Genomic DNA, 22299 nt, shown 5'->3' on the forward strand with positions numbered 1-22299 from the left:
AGCAGGGCTCGTCCCCTCAACCTATGAGGTTTAGAAACTCATACTGAAGTAAAACACAATGTAAACGTGTATGATAGGCGAGGATGGTGAAAAAAAAACTCATAAAAAGTGCGAATTACATAAACATGATCCCTTAAATACTAAACAAATGACTAGTAAGGGTAAAACAGTCTATTTAGTGATAAAATCCACTTCTAGGGCTGATATGCGAAATTGTTACTCAGGTTGTGAATTATTGTTCGAAATTGATTCCCTGGCGATGGCACCAAAAACGGATGCACAGAACCATGGTCTAAACATATCTTCACAACTTCGCATAACTAACCAGCAAGTGCACTAGGTCGTCCAAGTAATAAACCTTACGTGAGTAAGGGTCGATCCCACGGAGATTGTTGGTATGAAGCAAGCTATGGTCACCTCGTAAATCTCAGTCAGGCGGATATAAAATAGTTATGGAGTTTTCGAAATTAATACTAAAATAAGGATAGAAATACTTATGTAAATCATTGGTGAGAATTTCAGATAAGCGTATGGATATGCATTCATTCCTCTGAACCTCTGCTTTCCTGCTGTCTTCATCCAATCAGTCTTACTCCTTTCTATGGCTGGCTCTGTGTAAGGATGTCACCGGTGCCAATGGCTACTTTCAATCCTCTCGGGAAAATGGTCCAAATGCTCTGTCACAGCACAGCTAATCGTCTGGAGGCATCACCCTTGTCGTTGGTTGCATCCTATTCCTCTCTATGAAAATGGTCCGATGCGCTGTCACTGCATGGCTAATCATCTTGGAGGTTCTTGATCATACTGGAATAGAATTTACTATCCTTTTGCGTCTGTCACTACGCCCAGCACTCGCGAGTTTGGAGTTCATCACAGTCATTCAATCCCAGAGTCCTACTCGGAATACCACGGACAAGGTTTAGACTTTCCGGACTCTCATGAATGCCGCCATCAATCTAGCTTATACCACGAAGATTCTGATTAAGAGATCTAAGAGATACTCATTCAATCTAATGTAGAACGGAAGTGGTTGTCAGGCACGCGTTCATAGGGAATGATGATGATTGTCACGTTCATCACATTCAGGTTGAAGTGTGAATGAATATCTTAGAAGCGAAATAAGATGAATTGAATAGAAAACAGTAGTACTTTGCATTAATCTTTGAGGAACAGCAGAGCTCCACACCTTAATCTATGGAGTTCAGAAACTCTACCGTTGAAAATACATAAGTAATGAATGCCCCAAACGTGATCAATAGATCAAAAGATAATCCAAAGATGTCTAATACAATAGTAAAAGGTCCTATTTATAATAAACTAGCTACTAGGGTTTACAGAAGTAAGTAATTGATGCATAAATCCACTTCCGGGGCCCACTTGGTGTGTGCTTGGGCTGAGCTTGAAGTCTACACGTGGAGAGGTCATTCTTGGAGTTGAACGCCAGCTTTTGTGCCAGTTTGGGTGTTGAACTCCACTTTGCAACTTGTTTCTGGCGCTGGACGCCAGAATTGGGCAGAGAGCTGGCGTTGAACGCCAGTTTGTATCATCTAAATCGGGCAAAGTATAGACTATTATATATTCGGGAAAGCCCTGGATGTCTGCTTTCCAACGCAATTGGAAGCGCGCCATTTTGAGTTCTGTAGCTCCGGAAAATCCGCTTTGAGTGCAGGGAGGTCAGAATCCAACAGCATCAGCAGTCCTTCTTCAACCTCTGAATCTGATTTTTGCTCAAGTCCCTCAATTTCAGCCAGAAAATACCTGAAATCACAGAAAAACACATAAACTCATAGTAAAGTCCAGAAATGTGAATTTAACATAAAAACTAATGAAAACATCCCTAAAGGTAACTAGATTCTGCTAAAAACATACAAAAAACAATGCCAAAAAGCGTATAAATTATCCGCTCATCACAACACCAAACTTAAATTGTTGCTTGTCCCCAAGCAACTGAAAATCAAGTAGGATAAAAAAAAGAGAATATACTATAAATTCCAAACTATCAATGAAACATAGCTCTAATCAGATGAGCGGGACTTGTAGCTTTTTGCCTCTTGAATAGTTTTGGCATCTCACTTTATCCATTAAGGTTCAGAATGATTGGCTTCTATAGGAACTCAGAGTTTAGATAGTGTTATTGACTCTCCTAGTTCAGTATGATGATTCTTGAACACAGCTATTTTATGAGTTTTGGCCGTGGCCCTAAGCACTTTGTTTTTCAGTATTACCACCGGATACATAAATGCCACAGACACATAATTGGGTGAACCTTTTTAGATTGTGACTCAGCTTTGCTAAAGGCCCCAATTAGAGGTGTCCAGGGTTCTTAAGCACACTCTTTTTTTGCTTTGGACCTTGACTTTAACCGCTCAGTCTCAAGTTTTCACTTGACACCTACACGCCACAAGCATGGTTAGGGACAGCTCGGTTTAGCCGCTTAGACCAGGATTTTATTCCTTTAGGCCCTCCGATCTACTGATGCTCAAAGCCTTGGGATCCTTTTTATTTGCCCTTGCCTTTTGGTTTTAAGGGTTATTGGCTTTTTGCTCTTGTCTCTTGGTTTTAAGAGCTTTTGGCTTTTTCTGCTTGCTTTTTTTTTGCCTATTTTATTTTTTTTTTCTGCAAGCTTTGTTCTTTACTGCTTTTTCTTGCTTCAAGAATCATTTTTATGATTTTTCAGATTATCAAATAACATGTCTCTTAGTCATCATTCTTTCAAGAGCCAACATATTTAACATTCTTAAACAACAACTTCAAAAGACATATGCACTGTTCAAGCATACTTTCAGAAAACAAGAAGCATTGTCACTACATCAATATAATTAAACTAAGTTCAAGGATAAATTCAAAACTCATGTACTTCTTGTTCTTTTGAATTAAAATATTTTTCATTTAAGAGAGGTGATGGATTCATAGGACATTCATAACTTTAAGACAAAGTCACTAACTACTAATGATCATGTAATGAAGACACAAACATAGATAAGCACTTAACATAGAGAAAACGAAAAAACAGAGAAAGTAAGAACAAGGAATGAGTCCACCTTAGTGATGGTGGCGTTTCCTTCTTGAGGAACCAATGATGTCCTTGAGCTCTTCTATGTCTCTTCCTTGTCTTTGTTGCTCCTCCCTCATTGCTTTTTGATCTTCTCTTATTTCATGAAGGATGATGGAGTGCTCTTGATGTTCCACCCTTATTTGTCCCATGTTGGAACTTAATTCTCCTAGGGAGGTGTTAATTTGCTCCCAATAGTTTTGTGGAAGAAAATGCATATGAGGCATCTCCGGGATCTCATGGTGATGAGCTTTCTACGCCTCTTGAGCTCCATGAATGGGCTCTCTTACTTGCTCCATCTTTTTCTTAGTGATGGGCTTCTCTTCCTCAATGTGAATGTCTCCTTCTATGGAAGCTCCAGCTGAGTAACATAGATGGCAGATAAGATGAGGAAAAGCTAGCCTTGCCCCAGGAGAGGGCTTTTCGGCTATTTTGTAGAGTTCAAGGGAGATGACTTCATGAACCTCTACTTCTTCTCCAATCATGATGCTATGGATCATGATGGCCTGATCCACAGTAACTTCAGATCGGTTGCTAATGGGGGATGATGGAGCGTTGGATGAACTCCAACCATCCTCTAGCCACAGGCTTAAGGTCCAATCTTCTTAGTTGAACCGGCTTGCCTTTGGAGTCAATCTTCCATTGAGCTCCTTCCACACATATGTCCATGAGGACTTGGTCCAACCTTTGATTAAAGTTGACCCTTCTAGTGTAGGGGCGTTCATCTCCTTGCATCATAGGCAAATTAAACGCCAACCTCACATTTTCCAGACTAAAATCCAAGTATTTCCCCCGAACCATTGTAACATAGTTCTTTAGATCCGGGTTCTTACTTTGATCATGGTTCTTGGTGATCCATGCATTGGCAAAGAACTCTTGAACCATTAGGATGCCGACTTGTTGGATGGGATTTGTTAGAACTTCCCAACCTCTTCTTTAAATTTCATGTTGGATCTCCGGATACTCATTTCTTTTGAGTTTGAAAGGGACCTCGGGGATCACCTTCTTCTTGGCCACAACATCATAGAAGTGGTCTTGATGAGCTTTGGAGATGAATCTTTCCATCTCCCATGACTCGGAGGTGGAAGTTTTTGTCTTCCCTTTCCCTTTTCTAGAGGATTCTCCGGTCTTAGGTGCCATCAATGGTAATAGAAAAACAAAAAGCTTATGCTTTTACCACACCAAACTTAGAATATTGCTCGCCCTCGAGCAAGAAAATAAAGAATTAGATGAAGAAGAAGAAGAGAAGATGGAGAAGAGGGGGGAGGTGTTGTGTGAAAATGAGGAAGAATGGAAGGCTTTATATAGGGAAGGGAGGGGGGGTTAAGGTTCGGCCATATGGGTGGGTTTGGGTGGGAAATTGATTTGAATTTTGAAGGTAGGTGGAGTTTATTGGGTAGGTTTATGGGAAAGAGTGGGTGAATGTGAGTGGTGAAGGGTTAATAGGGAAGAGAGATGGAGGTGATAGGTGAAGGGTTTTGGGGAAGAGTGTTTATTGGGAATAGAGGATGATTGAGAAGAGAGAAGAGAGTGAATGGAGGTAGGTGGGGATCCTGTGGGGTCCACAGATCCTGAGATGATCCTGTGGGGTCCACAGATCCTGAGGTGTTCAAGGATTTACAACCTTGCACCAAATTAGGCATGTAAAATGCCCTTGCACACAACTCTGGGCGTTCAGCGCCAGGTTGGTGCCCATTTTGGGCGTTCAACGCCCATTTGTTGCCCATTTCTGGCGTTGAACGCCAGAACCATGCTTGTTCTGGGCGTTCAGCGCCAGCTCCTCTCCAGGGTGCAATTCTGGCGTTCAGCGCCCAGATGATGCCCATTTTGGGCGTTCAGCGCCAGAACCATGCTCTGTTCTGGCGTTGAACGCCAGGCAGGTGCTTCCTCCAGGGTGTGATTTTTCTTTCGCTATTTTTGATTCTGTTTCTAAATTTTTCGTTTATTTTGTGACTCCACATGATCATGAACCTAAGAAAACATGAAAAACAAAAATAAAATTAGATAAATAAACATTGGGTTGCCTCCCAACAAGCGCTTCTTTAATGTCAATAGCTTGATAGTGGGCTCTCATGGAGCCTCACAGATGTGCAGAGCTTTGTTGAGACCTCCCAACACCAAACTTAGAGTTTGGATATGGGGGTTTGACACCAAACTTAGAGTTTGGTTGTGGCCTCCCAACACCAAACTTAGAGTTTGACTGTGGGGGCTTTGGTTGACTCTGTTTTGAGAGAAGCTTTTTCTGCTTCCTCTCCATGGATGCAGAGAGAGATCCTTGAGTTGTAAACACAAGGTTGTCCTTATTTAATTGAAGGATCAATTCTCCTCTGTCCATATCAATCACAGCTCTTGCTGTGGCTAGGAAAGGTCTTCCTAGGATGATGGATTCATCCTCTTCCTTTCCAGTATCCAGGACTATGAAATCAGCAGGGATGTAAAGGCCTTCAACCTTTACTAACACATCCTCTACTTGTCCATAAGCCTGTTTTCTTGAATTGTCTGCCATCTCTAATGAGATTTTAGCAGCTTGCACCCCATAGATTCCCAGTTTCTCTATTACAGAGAGGGGCATGACGTTTATCCCTGAACCAAGGTCACACAGAGCCTTAAAGATCATGGTGCCTATGGTACAAGGTATTATGAACTTTCCAGGATCCTGTTTCTTCTGAGGCAATGTCAGTTGATCCAGATCACTTAGTTCATTGGTGAACAAGGGAGGTTCATCTTCCCAAGTCTCAATACCAAATAATTTGGCATTTAGCTTCATGATTGCACCAAGAAACTTGGCATCTTGCTCTTCAGTAACATCCTCATTCTCTTCAGAAGAGGAATACTCATCAGAGCTCATGAATGGCATAAGGAGGTTCAATGGAATCTCTATGGTCTCTAGATGAGTCTCAGATTCCTTAGGTTCCTCAGAGGGAAGCTCCTTATTGATCACTGGACGTCCCAGGAGGTCTTCCTCCTTGGGATTCACATCCTTCTCCTCTCTTGTGGGTTCGGCCATGGTAATTAATTCAATGGCCTTGCACTCTCCTTTTGGATTCTCTTTTGTATTGCTTGGGAGAGTACTAGGAGGGATTTCAGTGATCCTTTTACTCAGCTGGCCCACTTGTGCTTCCAAATTTCTAATGGAAGACCTTGTTTCATTCATGAAACTCACAGTGGCCTTAGATAGATCAGAGACTAAATTTGCTAAGCTAGATGGATTCTGCTCAGAATTCTCTGTCTGTTGCTGAGTGGATGATGGAAAAGGCTTGCTATTGCTAAACCTGTTTCTTCCACCATTATTAAAGCCTTGTTGAGGCTTTTGATCCTTCCATGAGAGATTTGGGTGATTTCTCCATGATGGATTGTAGGTGTTTCCATATGGTTCACCCATGTAATTTACCTCTGCTATTGCAGGGTTCTCAGGATCATAAGCTTCTTCTTCATAAGAAGCCTCTTGAGTACTGTTGGATGCAGCTTGCATTCCAGTCAGACTCTGAGAAATCATATTGACTTGCTAAGTCAATATTTTGTTCTGAGCCAATATGGCATTCAGAGTATCAATTTCAAGAACTCCCTTCTTCATAGGCATCCCATTACTCACAGGATTCCTCTCAGAAGTGTACATAAACTGGTTATTAGCAACCATGTCAATGAGTTCTTGAGCTTCTGCAGGCGTTTTCTTTAGGTGAATGTATCCACCTGCAGAAGTATCCAATGACATCTTTGATAGCTCAGATAAACCATCATAGAATATATCCAGGATGGTCCATTCTGAAAGCATGTCAGAAGGACACTTTTTGGTCAGCTGCTTGTATCTTTCCCAAGCTTCATAAAGGGATTCACCTTCTTTCTGTCTGAAGGTTTGAACATCAGCTCTAAGCTTGCTCAGCTTTTGAGGAGGAAAGAACTTGGCTAAGAAAGCCATGACCAGCTTATCCCAAGAGTTCAGGCTGTCTTTGGGTTGAGAGTCCAACCATATTCTAGCTCTGTCTCTTATAGCAAAAGGGAAAAGCATGAGCCTGTAGACTTCAGGATCTACTCCATTAGTCTTAACAGTATCACAGATCTGCAAGAATTCAGTTAAGAACTGAAAAGGATCTTCAGATGGAAGTCCATGAAACTTGCAGTTCTGCTGTATCAGAGAAACTAGCTGAGGTTTCAGCTCAAAATTGTTTGCTCCAATGGTAGGAATGGAGATGCTTCTTCCATGTAAATTGGAATTAGGTGCAGTAAAGTCACCAAGCATTCTCCTTGCATTATTGTTGTTGGGTTCGGCTGCCATCTCCTTTACTTGTCGAAATTTTCAATAAGGTTATCTCTGGATTGTTGTAATTTAGCTTCTCTTAGTTTTCTCTTCAGAGTCCTTTCAGGTTCTGGATTAGCTTCAACAAGAATGCCTTTTTCTTTGTCCCTGCTCATAAGAAAGAGAAGAGAAAAAGAAAAGAAGAGGAATCCTCTATGTCACAGTAAAGAGGTTCCTTATTGTTAGCAGAAGAAGAAAAGAAGAAAAAAAATTCGAACACAGATAGAAGAGGGGGTTCGAATTTGGTGAGTGATGTGAGGAAGAGATGTTAGTAGATGAATAAATAAATAGAGTAAGATGAGAGAGGAAGAGAATTTTCAAAAATTATTTTTAAAAAGAGTTAGTGATTTTCGAAAATAGTTTTTGAAAAAGGTTAATAATTTTCGAAAATTAAAATAAAAAATTAAAATAATTGGTTAATTAAAAAGAATTTTTGAAAAAGAGAGAAGATATTTTCGAAAATTAGAGAGAGAGAGTTAGTTAGGTGGTTTTGAAAAAGATAAGAAACAAACAAAAAGTTAGTTAGTTAGTTGAAACAAATTTTGAAAAGATAAGAAGTTAGGAAGTTAGAAAAGATATTTTGCAATCACTTTTTTGAAAAAGGTAAGATAAGAAGATATTTTTGAAAAGATATGATAGAAATTAGTTTTTGAAAAAGATTTGATTTTTAAAATCTCAATTAATGACTTGATTCACAAGAAATCACAAGATATGATTCTAGAACTCAAAGTTTGAATCTTTCTTAACAAGCAAGTAACAAACTTGAAATTTTTGAATCAAAACATTAATTGATGATGTTATTTTCGAAAATTATGAGATAAAATTAAGAAAAAGATTTTTGAAAAATATTTTTATAATTTCGAAAATAACTAAGAAAAATGAAAAAGATTTGATTTTTGAAAAAGATTTTGAAAAAGATAAGATTTTTAAATTGAAAATTTGATTTGACTCATAAAAACAACTAGATTTTAAATTTTTTTTGAAAAAGTCAAATCTAATTTTCGAAATTTTAAGAGAGAAAAAGGGAAAGATATTTTTTTGATTTTTGAATTTTTATGATGAGAGGAAAAACATGAAAATGATGCAATGCATGAAATTTTTAGATAAAAAAAATGAATGCATGCAAGAATGCTATGAATGTCAAGATGAACACCAAGAAAACTTTGAATGTCATGATGAACATCAAGACTTATTTTTGAAAAATTTTTAATGCAAAGAAAACATGCAAGACACCATACTTAGAAATCTTTCATGTTTAGACTCTATGGATGCAAAAATGCACATGTAAAACAAGAAAAGATGCAAAACAAGAAAACATCAAGATCAAACAAGAAGACTTACCAAGAACAACTTGAAGATCATGATGAACACCATGAATGCATGAATTTTTTTCGAAAAATGCAAGATGAATATGCAATTGACACCAAACTTACAACTTGACTCAAGACTCAAACAAGAAACACAAATATTTTTGATTTTTTATGATTTTCTGATTTTTTTTTGTATTTTCTTTTAATTTTTTCGAAAATCATTTTGAAAAAGAAAAATAAGGATTCCAAAATTTTTAATATGAATTCCAGGAATCTTATGCTCTTTAGTCTAAAGCTCCAATCAAAGGGTCAGGCATGGCTTAATAGCCAGCCAAGCTTTATTAAAAATATGAGTGTAATTCATTCAATTTTAAGCCAAAACCTCTGTCCAAAAGAATTTAGACATGGTTTTATAGCTAGCATGCTTCAACATGCTTCATGAAACTCTAGAATTCATTCTTAAAAATTCTGAAGAAAAATATATTTTTGAAAACATTTTTATTTTAAAATTTTTTTCGAAAATAAAGGAGAAATTTTTGAAAGATTTTTTGAAAAATTTTTGAAAACTTTTTTGAAAAGAAAACGAAAAGAAAGTTACCCAATCTGAGCAACAAGATGAACCGTCAGTTGTCCAAACTCGAACAATTCCCGGCAACGGCGCCAAAAACTTGATATGCGAAATTGTTACTCAGGTTGTGAATTATTGTTCGAAATTGATTCCCTGGCGATGGCACCAAAAACGGATGCACAGAACCATGGTCTAAACATATCTTCACAACTTCGCATAACTAACCAGCAAGTGCACTGGGTCGTCCAAGTAATAAACCTTACGTGAGTAAGGGTCGATCCCACGGAGATTGTTGGTATGAAGCAAGCTATGGTCACCTCGTAAATCTCAGTCAGGCGGATATAAAATAGTTATGGAGTTTTCGAAATTAATACTAAAATAAGGATAGAAATACTTATGTAAATCATTGGTGAGAATTTCAGATAAGCGTATGGAGATGCATTCATTCCTCTGAACCTCTGCTTTCCTGCTGTCTTCATCCAATCAGTCTTACTCCTTTCTATGGCTGGCTCTGTGTAAGGATGTCACCTGTGCCAATGGCTACTTTCAATCCTCTCGGGAAAATGGTCCAAATGCTCTGTCACAGCACGGCTAATCGTCTGGAGGCATCACCCTTGTCGTTGGTTGCATCCTATTCCTCTCTGTGAAAATGGTCCGATGCGCTGTCACTACATGGCTAATCATCTTGGAGGTTCTCGATCATACTGGAATAGAATTTACTATCCTTTTGCGTCTGTCACTACGCCCAGCACTCGCGAGTTTGGAGTTCGTCACAATCATTCAATCCCAGAGTCCTACTCGGAATACCACGGACAAGGTTTAGACTTTCCGGACTCTCATGAATGCCGCCATCAATCTAGCTTATACCACGAAGATTCTGATTAAGAGATCTAAGAGATACTCATTCAATCTAATGTAGAACGGAAGTGGTTGTCAGGCACGCGTTCATAGGGAATGATGATGATTGTCACGTTCATCACATTCAGGTTGAAGTGTGAATGAATATCTTAGAAGCGAAATAAGATGAATTGAATAGAAAACAGTAGTACTTTGCATTAATCTTTGAGGAATAGCAGAGCTCCACACCTTAATCTATGGAGTGCAGAAACTCTACCGTTGAAAATACATAAGTAATGAAGGTCCAGGCATGGCCGAATGGCCAGCCCCCAAACGTGATCAATAGATCAAAAGATAATCCAAAGATGTCTAATACAATAGTAAAAGGTCCTATTTATAATAAACTAGCTACTAGGGTTTACAGAAGTAAGTAATTGATGCATAAATCCACTTCCGGGGCCCACTTGGTGTGTGCTTGGGCTGAGCTTGAAGTCTACACATGGAGAGGTCATTCTTGGAGTTGAACGCCAGCTTTTGTGCCAGTTTGGGCGTTGAACTCCACTTTGCAACTTGTTTCTGGCGCTGGACGCCAGAATTGGGCAGAGAGCTGGTGTTGAACGCCAGTTTGCGTCATCTAAACTCAGGCAAAGTATGGACTATTATATATTGCTGGAAAGCCCTGGATGTCTACTTTCCAACGCAATTAGAAGCACGCCATTTTAAGTTATGTAGCTCCAGAAAATCCACTTTGTGTGCAGGGAGGTCAGAATCCAACAGCATCAGCAGTCCTTCTTCAACCTCTGAATCTGATTTTTGCTCAAGTCCCTCAATTTCAGCCAGAAAATACCTGAAATCACAGAAAAACACACAAACTCATAGTAAAATCCAGAAATGTGAATTTAACATAAAAACTAATGAAAACATCCCTAAAAGTAACTAGATTCTACTAAAAACATACTAAAAATAATGCCAAAAAGCGTATAAATTATCCGCTCATCAGGGGCCCACTTGATTAGTGTTTGGGCTGAGCTTTGATGAGATTCACGTGATATGAGATCTCTTGGGCATGGAACGCCAGCTAGGGGGTCCTCTTTGGGCATTTGTACATTGGTCTCTGCTCTTTGGGCGCTGGATGCTTGGAAGGGGGCAGGTAGCTGGCGTTGGACGCCAGTTTTGGGCCTTCTAATCCGAAGAAAAGCATAAACTATTATATATTTCTGGAAAGCTCTAGAAGTTAGCTTTCCATAGCCATTGAGAGCGCCCCATTTGGACTTCTATAGCTCTAGGAAAGCTCTTCCGTAGGCAGATCAGATCCGGACAGCATCTGTAGTGCTTTCTCTGTCACTGAATCAGACTTTTGCTCCAGCTCCTCAATTTCAGTCAGAAAATACCTGAAATTGTACAAAAACACAAAAACTCATAGTAGAATCCAAAAATTTAAATTTAACACTAAAACCCTATAAAAACTTAATAAAAACTAAGTAAAACCTACTAAAAACTATATGAAAATGATGCCAAAAAGCGTATAAAATATCCGCTCATCATTGATCACGGTGATTTCCTCTGGGTGGTAAGGAATCCGAATTCTCAGTTAGGCACCAAACGATCCTCCTAGATCCATCCATTTTGGTTCTACACCAACCATTGCTCCTAAACCTTGAGCCTCCAACCATGATGAACCTAGAGTGATGCTTCCAACCACTAACCATCTCCCTTTTGCTCTTAAAGCCACAAAGAGCTCTAAGTTGACCATCCGTCTCAAGAAAACCATATTCAAGTGGGATAATAAAGTTAGAGATGAGAGGTTTACCCACTTGAATGAAAGGATGGATGGTGATGGCTTGGGGAGAGGTATCTCCAATGTCCTTGTAAGCTTTACTCCCTTGTGTTCTTCCTTGACAACTTCCACCTCCTCGCAAGCTTCATCAATTTTAACCTCTTCCTCTTGGTAGCTTTCTTCTAATTCAATTTCTTCTTCATTGCTTACCAAGGTATAGGAGGTTATGTATCTTCTTTTTTAATCTCCATGTCAAGTCCAATGGGAGAGGATTCAATTGTAGATAGGAATTCATCAATGATTGAATCCATCTCTTGATCAACCTCTTCAAAGTCTTCAACCATGATAGGCATTGGAGGTTGTACACCCTCCTCAACATCAATATCAAGCTTCTTGGGAGAGGGCTCTATAATTCTATATTCCCATGGACTTCTCACATCTCCTAAATCTTCAACCATTCCTTCCGGCTCAATTGTCTCAACTTCCTCCCTTGGTTGCGATTCTTGCTTCAACTCCTCTTCTTCACCTTGAAGCTTCAAGTTCACTCCCTCACTATGCTCTTTGGTTGATCCTCCACATTCGTCAATGGGAGTACTTGGGATGCATGAGCTTAGGTAGGAGGCCATGTGGTTAATGACTTCTGCCATGGTAGCAACCATGACTTCTACCTTCTTTAGCTCCTTTTGCTTCTCTTCTTGCCTTTGGATATAAGAGCTAATCTCTCTTTGTTTTTCTAGAATGAAGGCATTGAGAGCTTTATCCATTGGTGGCGGTGGTAGAAGAGAAGGTTCATTGTTTGGGAGAAAGGGTTCAAATTTGGAAGGTGGTTCATCTTGGTAACGTTATGAAGATGGTGTATATTGAGGTGGTTCTTGGGAGTAATTGTGTTGGAATTGTTGTGGTTCTATGTATGGTTCATATGGCTCATAAGGGGGTTGGTATGGTGGATAACGATTCGGGTCATATGTGTTTGGTGGTAGGGGGCTTGTAAGTATGGTGGTTCAAAACTAGGTTGAGGAGGTGGTTCATAGGCATATGGTGATTGTGGTTGACGACCACAATGAGGGTCACCACATCCATTAGGTTGGTATGCATTAGGAGTTGGATTATACTTATAAGAAACTGGAGGAGGTTGTTGCCAAGAAGGTTGATCCCTTGATGCTCCTCCCATCTTTGATTGTTCCATCCTTGATGCATGTTGTCATTGTAGTTCCCATTTCCTACAACATAATTTGAACCAAACTCATAGCTAAAGGGGTGAGAATTCATAGTAGCAAGGGAAAATAAAAACAAAAACTAACAAGAAACAAATAAAGCAAAGTCTTACAACTAGCAACAACTAACAAAGAAGCAAAAAGCAAACATATTCACAATATTCACATATATACAATAACCAATAACAAGCACACATTGCAATTCCCAGCAACGGCACCAAAAACTTGATGTAGGTATCATCGTCGGTTAGGAATTTCACACAAATAATTCCATTGATAGTATAGTTCCCAACCGACAGATAATACTCAATCAAAGTTTAAATGTTTGGTTTTCACAAGTTCAACACAATATAAAATAACCGAGAGTATTAGTCCCATGTCGTCTTCTCAAGGAATTGCAGTGAGCTATGTGTATTATTGGTTATGGTATCCAAGGGGTGGGTTGGTAAAAAGGCAAGAAAATAAATGGCAAGTGAATAAGGCAAACAATTAAAGAAAGCAAGTAATAAAGAGAGACATTCATAGCAAGGATTGAGAATATAGGCTTTCTATCCTAGTAATTAATTATCATACAATGATTAACAAGAATTTATCCTATTTAGTCAACTCCAATAATGGAAGAAGGTACAATGTTATCTTCACACAAGAGAAAGTCAAATAAGACTAGTTAATCTCAATCCAAAAGTCCTAGTCAACTTACTAATTGAATTAGCAAAAGACTAGCGTCAATGGAATCAATATTAACTAACAACTCTAGATCACCAACATGAGTTGGGTCTTAATGACTCAAGATTGCCCAATTTCTCTTTCCAAGCCAAGAATGCTCAAAAAGCTACTCTAACATCCAACCAAGCATTTTCTCAAACACTTGGAAGACACAAAAGGAAAGCATCATAAATTGCAAGAAATGATAAAATCTAACAACTACCCAATGCAAGAAATTAACAACAACAAATCAAATCAACAATAAAAGAACATCAAACATCAAATTGCATTAAAGCAAAACCAAATCCAACAATAGTTCATCAACATAAAAAGAAGCATAAAAAGGGAAACTAACAGGAGAACTAAAAAGAACAAAGATGTAGGAACAATAAATTATAAAGAGAAAGTAGATGAAAGCAAGAATTAAACCCTAGATCTAAGATGCAATTAACTTAAAACCCTAATTCTAGAGAGAAGAGGGAGCTTCTCTCTCTAGAAAACTAACCTACATGATGCTAACCTAAAACTAATTGCTCCCACCTTGTCCAATCTTCAATTCTACATGAAAAAGCCTTAGGAATCAGTTGGATTTGGGCCTGGGAAGCTCAGAAATCGCCCCCAATGTTTTCACTTTAATTAGGTCACGTGCTGCTTGTGACACGTATGCATGGGTCATGCGTATGCGTCGCCTGGCTTTTTCTTGTCACGCGTACGCGTCATGTCACGCGTACACGTTGCCTGGATGATGCACCTCTTCACGCGTGCGCGTTGGTGACACGTGCGCGTCGCTCTAAGCACTCCAAATTCTTGTGGTTTATCTTGTGCTTAATTTAGGGGATTTTATCAACTTTTCTCACATTTATTCAATGAAATAGCATGTTTTTGTAATTCTTCCTTAATTTGTGCTTAAGTGTCAAAACATGCTTTTTAGGCCTTAAAATTGGTAATTTTAATTCACCTTAATTCTATTCGATGCCTTAATGTGTTTGTTGAGTGATTTCAGGTTCATAAGGCAAGTATTGGATAGAAGAAGTGAAGAGAAAAGCATGCAAAGTGGAGAATTTATGAAGAAATGAGCATTTGGAGAATTGAGGGCCACGCGTACGCGTCATCCACGCGTACGCGTGAGTTGAAGATTTGCAAGCCACGCACACGCGTCACCCACGCATACGCGTGAGGGAGAAATTAGCCAGCGACGCGCACGCGTGACATCAGGCACATGACCTCATTAAAGTGAATTTGCTGGGGGTGATTTCTGAGCTGCCCAGGCCCAAATCCAACTCATTTATAAGGCTATTGCATGCAGAATTCAAACTTGGGCAAAGGGAGGAGCAATTAGTTGTAGGATTAGCATCATGTAGGTTAGTTTCTAGAGAGAGAAGCTCCCTCTTCTCTCTAGAATTCGGGTTCTTAGGCTTATTTCCATCATAGATCTAGGTTCAATTTCTTGTTCTCATCTTGTTTTCTTAATATTTTCATGCTCTAGTAGTTTAGTTCTCTTAGTTTCCTTGTTAATTTCCCCTTTTGTGCCTCTTTTTAGTGTATGAACACTATTGTGGTTTTCTTTTAATGAAATTGATATTTGATGTTCTTTTATTGTTGATTTGCTTTGTTTATTGTTGATTCCTTGCATTGGTAGTTGATAGATTTATTATTCTTGCACTTTTATGATGTTCTCTTTTTATGCCTTCCAAGTGTTTGACAAAATGCCTGGTTGGATGTTAGAGTAGCTTTTTGAGCATTCTTGACTTGGAAAGAGAAATTAGGTGATCTTGAGTCATGAATACCCAACTTATGTTGGTGATCTAGAGTTGTTAACTAATATTGTTTCCATTGACGCTAATCTTTTGCTAATTCAATTAGTAAGTTGATTAGGACTTTTGGATTGAGATTAGCTAGTCTTATTTGACTTTCTCTCGTGTGAAGATAATATTATACCTTCTTCCATTTTTAGAGATGATGAAATAGGATAAATTCTTGTTAATTATTGTTAGTGACTAGGATAGAAAGCCTATAATCTCAATCCTTGCCATGAATGTCTCTCTTTATTAATTGCTTTCTTTAATTGTTTACTTTACTTTTCATGTCATTTATTTTCTTGTCCCTTTTTATCAAATCAAATCACCCTTGTTTCTTCGTAGCCAATAATTGATCACTTCATTGCAATTCCTTGTGAGATGACCCGAGGTTTAAATAATTCGGTTAATTTTTATTGGGGTTTGTACTTGTGACAACCAATCTATTAAAATTTGATTTGAGGATCGATTGTTGGTTTGGATTATACTACCAACGGAATTATTTGTGTGAAATTCCGAACTGATAAAAATCCTCATATCAAATTTTTGGCGCCGTTGCTGGGGAATTGCAATGGTGTTATGTTATTGGCTATTGTATAAATTGTGAATATGTAAATATGTTTGCGTTTTGCTTCTTCGTTAGTTGTAGTTAGTTTTAGAACTTTGCTTTCTTTGTTTCTTGTTAGCTTTTGTTGTTTGTTTTCTCTTTCACTATGAATTCTCATCCCTTTGGCAATGAGTTTGGTTACAATTATATTGTAGGGAATGAAAGCTTCAATGAGGAACCACATTGTGGGAATGGATATCAATTTAGGGAGGAGCCACATGCTTATGGTCAACCTTCATGGCAACAACCTCTTCCAATCTCTCATGGCTACAACCCACCCCATAATGTACACAATTATGAACCAAACCCTCAACATTGTTGTCAACCTTACTCATAAGCCTCATACCACCATTCACCTCTATATGACCCTAACCCATATCCACCATACCATCCACCATATGAACGATACCTAGAGCTACCACCATTCCAACACCAATACTCCCATGAACCACAAATTCTATACACACCACCTCAAGACTTTCACCAATATGAACCATCTTCCAACTATAACACCTTTCCCTCAAACAATGAACCCTCTCACCACCACCCCTAATGGACGAAGGTCTCCATGCCCTCATGTTAGAACAAAGAGATCTTAGATCTCGTATCCTAAGGTAACAAGAGGAGACGAAAAAGGAGTTTAAGAAGCTAGAGGTCGTGATTGCTACCGTTACGAAAGCCGTTAGCAACATGGTCTCCTCCTGCCTAAGCTTATACGATCAAGGCACTCCTATTGTTGAATGTGGAGAAGCAACCAAGGAGCTTAGTGAGGGAGTGAACTCGGAGCTTCAAGGTGAAGAAGAGGAGTTAAGGCAAGGAGTGCAACAAGAGGAGGAGGTAGAGATTATTGAACAAGAGGAAGTAGTGGTTGAAGATTTAGGAGATGTTGAGTGCAAGAAGGAATCTAAAGTTGAAGAGCCTTCCTACATGAAGTGTGAAATTAGTGTTGATGAGGAAAGTGCACAACCTCCAAGGCATAATATGATTGAGGAATTGGAAGAAGTGGGGCAAGCACCAAGTTCCCCTATATATGATGATTCTGCATCAACATATGATCCTTTTGAGTTTGAGGAATCCTTCCCCATTGGACTTGAAATTGATGATGAGGTAGACTTTACTAAACCTCTTATCAATGGTTTGAGTAATGGGGAAGAGCTAGAAGAATTTGGTAAAGAAGCATGTGAACTTGAGGAAGCTTGGCAAGAGGTAGAGCTTGAAGAACCTTGCCAAGTGGTGGAAGCCTCTAGAAGAGGAAGGACGGGAGTGGAACATGCCTTGTCAAGATCATTGGAAACTCCTCTACCTAAGTTGTCATCTAATCCTTCATTTGAGTGGGTAAAACTTCTAACTCTTAGCTTTATTATCCCACTTGAATTTGGTTTGCTTGAAACGGATGGCCAACTTAGGGCGCTTTGTGGAATTAAGCTAAGAGGAGGATGTTTAGTGGTTGGTATTGTAAATCCAGGCTCATTGTGGTTGGAAGCTCGAAATTTAGGAGCATGGATTGGTGTAGTGCTCAATTGGATAGGTCTAGGAGGATAGTTTGGTGCCTTCATGAGAATTCGACTTGCTTACCACCCGGAGGAAATGATCATGATCAATTTGAAGACGGGTGTCAAAACAAAGTATGAGATCCCGGATTACAAGAGGAGGATCAACTTTGAGAACACATGGTTTGTGAAGAACTCCATCAAAGCTTGGAGATATCAATTTTGAATGATGGAGCTTATTGGAGGTCCAAGCATTGGTGGATGTTCAAGGATGGATTCAAGGACAAGCCACCTTGATGGAGAGCTCCCCATAAGTCCAACTTAAGGACAATAAACAAAAGTGCTTGGTGGGAGGCACCCCACCATGGTAACATTTTTCCCTTTTCCTTTTTGTAAATATTGGTACAAATTAGTTTAATTTCATGTTTTGTTTAGTTAATTGAGTTTATTTGGGAGTCTAGTAGGTTTAATAAGGTTTCATGGTGTTTTGGTAGCTGTTTGGAGGTTTGGAATGCTTGGTTTAGTGCAAGAACTTGGAAAAATTTTGAAAAACAGAGCGACATGCCACGCGTACGCGTCAACCATACGTACACATGGTTTATCTTGTGCTTAATTTAGGAGATTTTATCAACTTATCTCACATTTATTCAATGAAATAGCATGGTTTTGTAATTCTCCCTAATTTTGAGCTTAAGAGTGAAAACATGCTTTTTATGCCCTTAGATTGGTAATTTTAACTCATCTTTGATTCCACTAGATTCCTTGATGTGTTTGTTAGTGAATTCAGGTTGAGAAGGCTAGGAATGGATCAAAGAAGTGAGGAGAAAAGTATGCAAAGATGGAGAATTCATGGAAAAAGAAGGATTTGGAGTGCATACATCGACGCGCACACGTGACAGACGCGCACGCATGAAGATGGGGTAGTCCAGGCGACGCGTACGCGTGACATGACGCGTATGCGTGAGAAGAAAAATGCCAGACGACGCGTACGCGTGACCCATGCGTACGCATCACAGCTCGCACGTGATCTCATTAAAGTGAAAATGCTGGGGGCGATTTCTAAGCTGCCCATGCCTAAATCCAAATCATTCCTGAGGCTATTTCATGCATAATTTAAGCTTGGGCAAAAGGGGAGCAATTAGTTGTAGAATAGTATTATGTAGGTTAGTTTCTAGAGAGAGAAGCTCCCTCTTCTCTCTAGAATTAGGGTTCTTAGGATACTTTGCATCTTAAATCTAGGATTCAATTCATGTTTTCCTTTAGTTTTCCTTGTAATTTCTTGTTTCTACATCTTAATTCTCTTAGTTTGCATTGTTAATTCCCCTTTTATGCCTCTTTTAGTTTATTGATGAACTCTTATTGGATTTGGTTTTATTTAATGCAATTGATGTTTTATGTTCCTTTTATTGTTGAATTGAGTTGTTGATCTTACTTTTCTTGCATTGGATAGTTGTAGAATTTATCTTTCCTTGCAATTTATTATGCTTGCCTTTCATGCCTTGCAAGTGTTTGACAAAATGCTTGGTTGGATGTTAGAGTAGATTTTTGAGCATTCTTGGCTTGGAAAGAGGAATTAGGCAATCTTGAGTCATTAAGACCCAACTTATGTTGGTGATCTAGAGTTGTTAGTTAATTTGTTTCCATTGACTCCAATCTCTTGCTAATTCAATTAGTGAGTTGATTAGGACTTTTGGATTGAGATTAACTAGTCTTATTTGACTTTCTCTCGTGTGAATATAATATTGTACCTTCTTCCATTGTTGGAGTTGACTAAATAGGATAAACTCTTGTTAATCGTTGTATGATAATTAATGACTAGGATAGAAAGCCTAGATTCTGAATCCTTGCCATGAATGTCTCCCTTTATTACTTGCTTTCTTTAGTTGTTGCTTTATTTTCTTGCCATTTACTTTCTTGCCCTTTTTACCAAATCAAACCCCCTTGTTCTTCATAGCCAATAATTGAGCACTTCATTGCCATTTCTTGTGAGACGACCTGAGATTTAAATACTTCGGTAAATTTTCATTGGGGTTTGTACTTGTGACAACCAATCTTTTAAAATTTGATTTGAGTATTCTTTGTTGGTTAGGAACTATACTATCAACGGAATTATTTTGTATGAAATTCCTAACTGATAAAAATCCTCTTTCAAAATTTTGGCTGACGCGTACGCGTCGCCCCTTTGAATAACCCATCACGCGTACGCGTGACCCACGCGTACGCGTCGATCCCTTTTCACCCACCACACTTACGCATCGCCTCACGCGTACGCGTGGACCGTCCTATTTTACCCACCTTCTTTTCTTCTCTTCTTTTCATTTCTTTCCTTCTTTTCTCTTCTCTTCTTTTCTTTTCCTTCTTCAACCATCATCCAACATTACCAAACACCATCTATCACCATTTCCTTTAGTTAGTTAGATTTTTAGTTATCTAGTTAGTTTGATTTTTTGTTTAATTTTCTATTTTTCATGATACATGTTGGATTAGTGATCTTGTTTGCTATCTATTGCTGCCGATTATTGATAAGATGTTATTTTAACATCATTGTTGAAATTATTCATTGTTGGATTCTTTGTTGAGATTACATTTTGTTACTTGGTTTTGAATGTTTCATACCTAACCTTTTTGAATACCAAGTACATGTGACATTGCCTTCAAGCTCTCTATATCTTTCGAATTGCATGTTGTAGCTAGCCATCATGTGGTTTGATTTCATTATCTGTGATATGGCAAATTGTATATTATCAGTGCATTTTTTGTTAGGTGATGCTTGTTTATAATTGACCCTTATTTACATCAGGTATCAACATTTATTCAATGCAAACTATCTATATGCAATCTTTCTACATGCAATCTATCTACATGAATGCATCTACTTAGTCAAAGTAAATCAATTTCCAAGAAAACATGATGAACATGAGGGCTAAGGCAATAGCAACTAAGTCAAACCCACAATTGGATTGAGTTATTAAAAAAATTTTACAAACTTGCAACAAAAGAGATGATCATAGTTGAAAACATGTAATTGAGCAATCGAACCCTCACTGGGTGTGTATCCGCTCTAGTCGCTCAAGTGTATAGGGTTGATTCACTCAATTCTCCCCTAATCATGCTTTCTAAGATTTGTTTTTCATCCAACAATCAACAATTATTTCATGCATGCATACAAAGATCATGAGGACTTATCCAGAGGTTATAATAGGGCTAGGGTCAAGGTAAGATTGTATTTGGTTAAGCATAGAAGGTGTGTGTTTGAAGAATGGAATGAGGGGGTATTTATAGTGAGTGGGGGGTTGTGGTTCGGTCATATTGGAGGGAAAGATGAGAGGGGAGGGGGAGTTTGAATTTAAAGTGGGTGGGGTTGGTGGGAAGAGAAGGTGATTGTATTTTTGAGTGTGTAACACCCTAATTAACCTAAGCCTTACCTCTAGCCATAATGCCAACGTTAATCAAAGGTTACGACAATTCTAAGGCTTATACATATTTATATAGAAGGAAATAATATATTTGGTGCACGAAATTGTGATCATCAACAATGGCGCCAAAGGACTTGGAGCTCTTAAACATGAATCACACTTTGTCACAATTCCGCACAACTAACCAGCAAGTGCACTGGGTTGTCCAAGTAATAAACCTTACGTGAGTAAGGGTCGATCCCACGGAGACTGTCGGCTTGAAGCAAGCTATGGTCACCTTGTAAATCTCAGTCAGGCGAATTCAGATGGTGATGAAGAATTGATAATTAAAAGATGAATAAAACATAAAATAAAGATAGAGATACTTATGTAATTCTTTGGTTGGAATTTCAGATAAGCGTATGAAGATGCTTTGTTCCTCCTGAACCTCTGCTTTCCTATTGCCTTCTTCCAATCATTCATACTCCTTTCCATGGCAAGCTTTATGTTGGGTATCACCGTTGTCAATGGCTACTTCCCGTCCTCTCAGTGAAAACGTTCCAAATGCGCTGTCACCGCACGGCTAAGCATCTGTCGGTTCTCGATCATGTCGGAATAGGATCCATTGATCCTTTTGCGTCTGTCACATGCCCCACAATCGCGAGTTTGAAGCTCGTCACAGTCATCCCTTCCCAGATCCTACTCAGAATACCACAGACAAGGTTTAGACGTTCCGGATCTCAGGAATGGCCGCCAATAATTCTAGCCTATACCACGAAGGTTCCAATCTTAGATCAGAAACCCAAGAGATATGCATTCAAGCCATTGCTAGTAGAACATAGGTGGTTGTCAGGCACATGTTCATAGGTGAGAATGATGATGAGTGTCACGGATCATCACATTCATCAAGTTGAAGAACGAATGAATATCTTGGAGAAGAAATAGACTTGAGTTGAATAGAAAAACAATAGTACTTTGTATTAATTCATGAAGAACAGCAGAGCTCCACACCTTAATATATGGTGTGTAGAAACTCCACCGTTGAGAATACATAAGAACAAGGTCTAGGCATGGCCGTGAGACCAGCCCCCAAACGTGAAAAGGTCTTATCAAAGTATATCAAGTGTGTCAAATACAATAGCAAAAGGTCCTATTTATAGAAAACTAGTAGCCTAGGGTTTACAGAAATAAGTAATTAATGCAAAAATCTTCTTCCAGGCCCACTTGGTGTGTGCTTGGGCTGAGCATTGAGAC

At 38.8% G+C, this 22299-nt stretch overlaps 1 non-coding gene across 1 annotated transcript; it reads left to right on the top strand.

Moving 5' to 3' along the window:
- Positions 1-6818: 6818 nt before the first annotated feature.
- On the top strand, positions 6819-6926 carry LOC112739186 (small nucleolar RNA R71). Its single transcript, XR_003170123.1, has one exon. It is a non-coding gene; the product is annotated as a small nucleolar RNA R71 (small nucleolar RNA).
- Positions 6927-22299: the final 15373 nt, after the last annotated feature.

The sequence above is a fragment of the Arachis hypogaea genome, chromosome 13 (genome assembly GCF_003086295.3).
Source record: "Arachis hypogaea cultivar Tifrunner chromosome 13, arahy.Tifrunner.gnm2.J5K5, whole genome shotgun sequence".
NCBI classification, from domain to species: domain Eukaryota; kingdom Viridiplantae; phylum Streptophyta; class Magnoliopsida; order Fabales; family Fabaceae; genus Arachis; species Arachis hypogaea.